The sequence below is a fragment of the Pundamilia nyererei genome, unplaced genomic scaffold, assembly GCF_000239375.1.
Source record: "Pundamilia nyererei isolate P.nyererei 1_Seehausen unplaced genomic scaffold, PunNye1.0 scaffold00117, whole genome shotgun sequence".
NCBI classification, from domain to species: Eukaryota; Metazoa; Chordata; class Actinopteri; order Cichliformes; family Cichlidae; genus Pundamilia; species Pundamilia nyererei.
In genome coordinates, this window is record NW_005187518.1 from 834,890 (window position 1) to 841,412 (window position 6,523).

At 41.1% G+C, this 6,523-nt stretch overlaps 1 protein-coding gene across 2 annotated transcripts in view; it reads left to right on the top strand.

Moving 5' to 3' along the window:
• Positions 1-6,523, top strand: part of sipa1l3 (signal-induced proliferation-associated 1 like 3) — an 84,670-nt gene that overhangs the window by 46,621 nt on the left and 31,526 nt on the right. For both annotated transcript variants that reach the window (XM_005742130.1, XM_005742129.1), the window contains one exon: positions 3,430-3,512. The gene's annotated coding sequence lies outside the window, so the exon portion shown is untranslated. The remainder of the gene's footprint in view (positions 1-3,429; positions 3,513-6,523) is intronic.

Sequence of the window (6,523 nt, forward strand, 5' to 3'; positions counted from 1 at the left end):
CTCTCTTTTAATGCCATCAGTGGTTGCTGCACATCTTCTGCAGGTAAAATTTCTTGTTCTTCTCTGAAATGTCTGTAGCAGAATTTATTTATTTATAGCTTCACACTGAAGTCTGTATCCCACTGTCCTGAAAACATAACATATGTACACAGACGTACACACAGGGGGATCAGGCCTGTTCTGGCAGCAATCACAGAAGCAGACAGTCACTCCACTGCTGTTCGTGCAGATATACAAAACTAAAGCCTCGGTCAGCAGGGACCTGTGAACACCTGCTCTTAGCTCAGCTCTGCTCTCTGCTGCATGTGAAGGGTTAGTGGTGTGAACATGTGGTGCTTGTGGGGGCCACAGAGGTCATTTGTCTTCATCCATGGTATTCATTGGATTTTCTGAACTTCTACAGCAGCGTGCTCTGCTCTGACACAGCCATTCATCAGGACCACTGGACCACACAATGCAGCAGAGCCATCTCCTTTGACTAACGTGTTTTGTGGCATGCAGGTGGTTTATAAGAGGACTGCACTACGAATGGGCGTATGCGATTCCCATGACTGCTTCATTAAGCTGTGGAAAAGTTTTAGACATAAATGGCCTTTTTTATGTACTATTTTTAAAGTGTGTTAGAAATAAGTGACAGTCGAAATGTGTGTTTGAGTTTGTGTAGGTCATTGTTACTTGTCCTCTGATAATGTCTCTGACTGTACTATGCCGCTCTCAATAGGTCCATTTACTGTGTAACAAGAAAGCATTAAATGCTCCCTTCCATGTGAGCATGTGCAGAGCCTGAGGCAGAAAGTCTGGTTTAACAAAGAAAGTTTAAAAAGCCCCCACAGTGGTTGGGTTTTGATGCAGCAGTGTCATCATATTTGTTTCCCTGCTGTGATGCGACGTGGTGCAGCTCATATGTTTTGCATCTCTCCTCAAACTTTACATAAAATTTCATGTAATTTACTGCAGTAAAAAGTGAGATTACTTTTGAAAAACGAATAAAGCGTTAACTCTGTTCCCTGAAACATTCTGACAACAGTACAACTTTGTCAGATGAAGAAGATGATGACTTTTGTTGTCTTTAAGTTTTTGTACATGTAGGCGTACTCAGTAAACATAGAGCTAGTTTTCATTCTATGCTTCTGCATAGTAGTAGTAGTATTTATTTATTGTCATTGTCAAGAACAATGAAATTGCGTTTGGGGCTTCCATACAACCCAAAAAAAAAAAGAAGAAAATAATAAATACCCCTTAAAACCCAAGTGTACATATTTAACCCAGTGTGACTCCAATGCAATAGACAATCCTTAGCAATAACATGAGAACATGACAAGTAATAGATGTTAGGGAGAGTGTTTTCTTGATTTTACTGCTATAATGTGTCCTTCAGAGAGAGGTAGGGTTCGCGTGTGTGTGTGTGTGTGTGTGTGTGTGTGTGTGTGTGTGTGTGTGTGTGTGTGTGTGTGTGTGTGTACAGTTTCTTACACTGACAGGCAGGTGTAATTACTTTCAGGGGTCTGCGGTGCAAAGTCTTCCATGGTTGGGAAGTTTTCACTTTGAGTTTAATTTCATTTTCAGTGCAGTGGAGTGGAGCCTGAGCCTTAAATCTGTGCTGACGCTGCTAGCTTTAAGGACCCTCACTGTTGTAGTAAAATAGATGCTCATGCAATCACTGACCCTGCTCCACCCCTGCTCTCCCCCACTGCCAAAGACAGTGTGATTATGCTTTGTGCGGCAGGATAAGTGTACTCTGATTGATCATTATTGATCAGAACTGTATTTGCCAGACAGTAATGGGCCTGCCCCTCAGGACATTATGTCTGCTGCTTCTCTGGCCCCCCTTCTCCCCTATCTTTATGTCCTACTTCAAGGGCCCTCCTTCTCATTGTTTAGCCTCTAATCACAGAGCACTAAGCTCCTTCACTTTGCCTCAACTTATCGTCTGTGTTTCCATCTATGTTTAAGACAGAGGTTGAGGATGGAGGTGGATTGTGAAGTTAATCAAGTCAGGGAGCATGTGTGTTTGTTTCTCTTTACGGCTCTGTGCAGATCAAGAACTTTTTCCAGGAAGAATTTTGCAAAGCCTACTTTAAATGATGTTTTTAAATGTATTTGCATACCTGCTTGCTTGTGTGTATACAAACTTCTTTGAAGACTGCATCATGGTTGCTGGCAGTCACTAGGTGAAATCGGTCGGTGCTGCACCTGAAACCTCATTGTGATGCTTTGGTCTTTAGCAGATTGCTGTAGTGAATGAGACTGACCTGTCTGCAAACACTCAACGATAAAGTAGCTTTAAAACTTTGAAGAGTTCACCTTCAAATTAAAAGTGTGCCTTTTGAACCATGTTGGTTTCACTGGTGAGGCACCACTTTTACTTCAGAATCTTTGCTTCTGGTTTATGTTACACGCTTTCAGTTTCATTACTGCTGAGGGAGCAGATGGTGGTGAGTGTTTGCAGGCAAGTTGGTGCCTTCCACCAGGTGACCGAGGCAGTCTACTGTCAACCAAAGCAGACACAAGGAGGGTTTGGGAACAGCACCATATTTCCAGCCAGCAACCTTCAGCAAGCGTGTCACTGACCAGTCTCCAGGCCTGTGTGACTAAGACATACATCACAAACTGTTATAGTTCAGTGATAACTGTAAATATCTGAATTATATACTTTTCAGCTTTAAGCCAAAATTAATCATTAAAACACTAAAATAAGTGGAGACTTGACCCCTCTTCCTTTTGACAAAGCCGAGCAGTAAGTGCCTTCAAGCTTGAAACTTAACTAAATAGAAAAAAGAAACTGTTCCATGGGACGCATATGTCCAATAAAAGCAAATATTTCATTAGCATGAAAATATATCTGATATATTGTCTTAGTCTTCTTTTTTTTCTCACTCCTCCGTGTTGTATCCCTGATGCAGGGCTCTGTACTTGGGAACATTTTTCCATTTAGCTGTATAAATCTGATTATATGTGTGGAAAAAAAAATCACAAACTGCGCTGTGCTTTTCTGCAAAACAATCATCCAACATAATTTCCCCTCCTCTATCCAAGAAGTCAATTACAAACATGGGTTCATTAAACAATGGTTTCACTTTAAGTAATAATTTTTTATTGTACCATAACGACTGATTGTGGAGTCTGCCAGCTTGTTTACAATACAGATAGACCGTCTTGAGCCTCTTTGTTCGTACTCCTCACAAACAATAGACGAAGTCTGTGTGAATGCTCTGATGAGCGTGGAACTGATTACAGCTACACATACACACATTATCAGTACCACACACAGATTATATGACATGCAAAAAGCTGAAAACACCGTGCCACATTTTATTCCACAAGTTAGGCTCACCTGTTTGGCATTATAAAAGAAACTTTACAATTATGTAACACCGAACAGAAGTTGGTATCATTTTTTAATAAGATGTTTGTGCCTTGTCTGTACAGAGTGAAAAACCGGGCCGCCTCTGCCTGCACAGTGACGTCAGACATCACCACAAGCTTCGCCTGCACAGCTGAGGGCAAAAAAGGTAAAATTAGCATGAATGGTGATGGGTATCTGCATGGGTAATTAATTCTTTATAATGTTGATTCTTGAGCTAAACATTCATGAGCCATCTGAAACCGTTTACTGTCAATGGATGTTTGTGTCGGTTGTACAGCCATTGTTGAGTTTGAACATAGTTCTTGGGTATAAGCAAAGTGAGATTTAAAGACTCGATCAGAGGTTAATTGTCTTGATAACCTCAATATTTTTCTGCAGTGGAGGTGGGAGCTGTTGGCTCTGCACTGCTCTCTAGGAGATAAAGCACTTCCTCATCTGCATTTTGTACTGATAATGGAAAGCAGGTCACTTGACATGTACTCTGCTTGCATAAAGGAGGGCTACACATGCAGCCACTGTCAGAAAACACTCTGAAGTGTCCCATAGCCGTCTCTCTGGTTTCTGTAACAGCTGCTTTGCTCTGTTTCACTCTGGTTGTTGTCATGAATGTGTGAATCTGATTTATAGCTCTTTTGTTTTGTTAGCTTCAGGAAGCATTTTGATTTGTCTCCGAGCTGTCTGCATTCACCCACAAAGCCTTTTCTAACATAAATTCAATTTTGTTACTGCTCAGGCTAATTTTTTCTTAAAATATATAGTTGAGTCTTGACATGTACTTTTCATCGTGCTGCAATTTACACATATATCAGATCTTCTTACACAGCATAAGACAACATTAAATAGTTAGAAAAGTGCAGTGGATTCATCAGGGAGAAATATTATTAGTGACATTTTGATGGAAAGAAACGTATATAAGTTAGGATATGTGTGTGTGTGTGCTGAGTGTGCCCGCAGCTATTTGCCTGCACTCGGTTCTGTGTTGCACATGACACCGCCTCATAATTGTTCTTACAGGAGACAGACATTCTCACGATCTCTAATGGACGCTGTAGTTATCCTGTTAATATCTGTGAATGTGTTACTTCACTGTGAATAAATCTGATATAATCTTATCTTCAGTGCGGTTAAGAATCTGGATTTTTCACACATTTAGTTAAATAAATTAAATGAATCTAACATTTCCCAGAAAGGTGATAAGTGCCAGGGCTACAGCTAAGTCTTTATTCTTGATTAATCAGTTAATCTTCAAGTGCGCAACCTAAGGCGAACAGAAAATGTTTTAGAGCCCAAACTGACTAAATCAAATGACGTGTCTTTTGAGAAATGTTGATTACGCGGCAGATTTTTTGCATGAAACTACATGTAGAAGCAGAGACTATGGTACAGTGTGCTTGTATCTTTCAGTACAGCTGTTAAGTCAGCTGCTTTTGCTAAGAAAGGCTGTCATGGTTCCACTTGGCATCTGAGGTTCATGACCCTTTTCCTGCAGGGACTTTTCCTGAAATGCCCTTTAACAGTTCACTGAATCATCATCATCATCATCATCATCATCAGTGTCATCATCAGCTCCTGGCAAGTTGACTACTGAGAGAAAGGGGAACTAACATGTTCTGTGTGGAAATGAGCGGTGCTGTTTCATAGAAATTTTTCTGCGGCAGTGGCAATTGAAACATCAAGTGATGCAATATGTGAATACTTTCATAATCATCTTGACCTCCCTTCTGTGATTTTTGCACAATCCCTTCAGCTTTCTGTTCAGCTGCGTTTTCTCACCACTACCACAGATAAACCAGTGAATGATGAATCGCGGTGTGGGCTCCAATTTGTGATCTTCCAACTGGATGCAAATCATTAGACTCATTACATCAGTGCCTGTGTGTGTGCGCGCGTGCTAAATGAATCTAGCTCTTTTCACCCCAACCCCCGGTCTTTCTGCTTCTCTTCCTCCTCGGCCTCACGAGCTGCTTTAGTGTCCTGGGACAGCAGCCTGACGGACAGACAGGCAGATGGAAGTGACGTTGGCGACATCAGCGGGATTCAGCAAAAGCAAAGTAGATGGAAATCAATGGCGACAATGACAGTGGGGTCAGGAGAGGTTGGGGGAGGAAAGTGAGTGGAGAGGAAAGAGCTGCAGCTTAGTAAAGTTCAGTGTAAGATAGAGATGTCTCCTACAAATAACTCAAACGGACCTATGAGCCCAACACAGACCGGAGTCAGAGGTATTCATTGTGTGCTTCCTCCCAGCCTGTTGTGCTGCAATGCTAGTGTTGTTTAAAGTGTTTCCTTGAAAGTATTGTTGTTGTTAAGTGTTTCCTGGTTCACATTAAGAATGTGATTTCTCTGTAAAGAATAGGTCTAATTTGGAATAGGTCATGGGGTGCAGTCTGTTGGGATAATATCAGAACAACAAGGCTGGATTTACATTTATTTCTTAGAGGATGTTTCCTGTTGTAGGAGAATGTGGATCTTTAACAGCTGGTTTTTGACAGTGCTGCCTTGTCAGAAGCAGAGCCTCCATTTGCCACGTATGCCAACATCAAATTTGGTTATCAAATCTGTTGTTGTGGAGGGAAAGAAGGTTGCCTCTTCAGTCTCAACAGGGAGTTGCAGGCAGACACCTGCAGACATCCTGTAGCCTCCTCCTGACTCCTCCACTGCAGAGCGCCGTCCGGTCCACTGAACACACACTCACTCCCTTTTAATGGCACCAACCTTTCTGAAATCCACTGAGGATTTCTTTTTATTGAAGAGTTTACTATTGGCTTGTTATTTTTGACCAAAGCCACCTTTAAAGTGGATGTATTACGTCTATATCCAGCTCCATTTTTATTCTTGGACTCTGTAAGAGTTGCTTTGCATGACAAAATTAATGCCTGTTTATCTTATAGTGCAGCCCCTCAATTCATCCTCTGACTGCCCTTTAGGCCATGCTGCTTCTTCGTGTTCACACCAAACACCCTAGAATTTTTTGTCTGTCATTAATTATTAAAGAAAAAAGATCATAGTTGAATTTTTAATGAAGTAAAGGTCAGTAAATTCGGGTCAGCATCAACACACTTTTGTTTTCCCTATATCAAAAAATTCATTCAGTTTAGTTTCACTTCATACTTTTTCAAACAAGAAAACCAACATGCTCAACTCTAAATAATCCATTTA